At 38.0% G+C, this 1,424-nt stretch overlaps 1 protein-coding gene across 1 annotated transcript in view; it reads left to right on the top strand.

Annotated features, from left to right (window-relative positions):
• Positions 1-1,424, top strand: part of LOC106517957 (deleted in malignant brain tumors 1 protein-like) — a 9,932-nt gene that overhangs the window by 1,181 nt on the left and 7,327 nt on the right. The window lies entirely within an intron of this gene.

Here is a 1,424-nt window from a genome sequence, read left to right as displayed (position 1 = left end):
TTAAAGCAAAGAAGTGGAAGATTCTTGAATGGCCAAGTCAGTCACCTGATCTCAACCCAGTGGAGCATTTCACTTGTTAAAGACTAAACTTCAGACAGAAAGGYCCACAAACAAACAGCAACTGAAAACCGTCACAGTGAAGGCCTGGCAGAGCATTAAAAAGGAGGAAACACAGTGTCTGGTGACGTCCATGAGTTCAAGACTTCAGGCAGTCATTGACAACAAAGACTTTTCAACCAAGTACTAGAAATGAACATTTTATACAACTATTTAATCTGTTCAATTACTTTTGATCCTCTGAAAATGAAGGGATTGTGTTTAAAATCTGCTTTAGTTCCTCACATTTTTATGCAATCATTTCATTCAACCCACTGAATTAAAGCTGAAAGTCTGAACTTCAACTGCATCTGAATTGTTTTGTTTAAAATACATTGTGGTAATATCTAGAACCAAATTTAGAAAAATGTTGTCTCTATCCAAATGCATGTGGACCTAACTGTAAATGCCTACTGAGAGGAGAGAAGTACCAAGCTGAAMGAGACAGCTGTAAATGAGTGAGCAAGCATATTGGCAACAGTGGAAAGGAAAAACTCCCTTTTAACAGGAAGAAACCTCCAGCAGAATAGGTTCATGACAGGCGGCCATCTGCCTCAACCGGCTGGGTTTGGGGAACAAGAAAGAGAGAGAGAGAAACACAGAAGGATTGGTCCAGGTGCACTTTCCTCTGGAAGAGAGACAACAGGAAAAATGGAAGAAAGTGGTCCGGGCAACATTTTAATTGTGGGGGGTTAAAAGACATACCCTGATCAAAAATACCACCAAGTTTCTTTACATTAGAACTGGAGGTCAGATTAATGCCATCTAGAGGAAGTGAAAGGTTGCAAAGTTTATTGATTGTTGTTCAAACCCAAAAACCACAATCTCTGTCTTATCTTCGTTTAGAAGCAGAAAATTGAGTCATCCAGGTTTTCATGTCTTTAAAACATGCTTGTAGTTTACGTACCGGTAACTGATTAGATTAATCAGGTTTCATGGATAATGGGCACAGTTCCCCAAAAGCACTAATGGGGGAAATAATTTCCTGATTAGTGCTTTAGGGCTTTTACTAATTTTAGAATTTATTAGTGGATTAGCACTTGATAAATTTAGATGCCCTAACTCAGGTCTTTAAATGTTATTGCTCAACATTACTGTTAACAGCTGAGGGTCAAAGCTGTCACACATTTTGTTCATATGTGTGTCGGTGACAATTTATTGACAATAAATGAACCCAAATAAGGATGTGGAATAAGGCTTAAGAGAGCAACATGACAATATGTGACTCATGTTGTCTGTTGAACAATGTTCTATGGGTCAACTCGGTTATTTTAGTGCTTTAGAATTATCTTTTCTTAAACTTTCAGTGTGTTGGTGCTTTAGAATTA

Source organism: Austrofundulus limnaeus, unplaced genomic scaffold, assembly GCF_001266775.1.
Source record: "Austrofundulus limnaeus strain Quisiro unplaced genomic scaffold, Austrofundulus_limnaeus-1.0 Scaffold55, whole genome shotgun sequence".
In the NCBI taxonomy this organism is placed as follows: domain Eukaryota; kingdom Metazoa; phylum Chordata; class Actinopteri; order Cyprinodontiformes; family Rivulidae; genus Austrofundulus; species Austrofundulus limnaeus.
The sequence above is the reverse complement of the archived record's forward strand: the minus strand, read 5'-3'. Positions and strand labels throughout refer to the sequence as shown.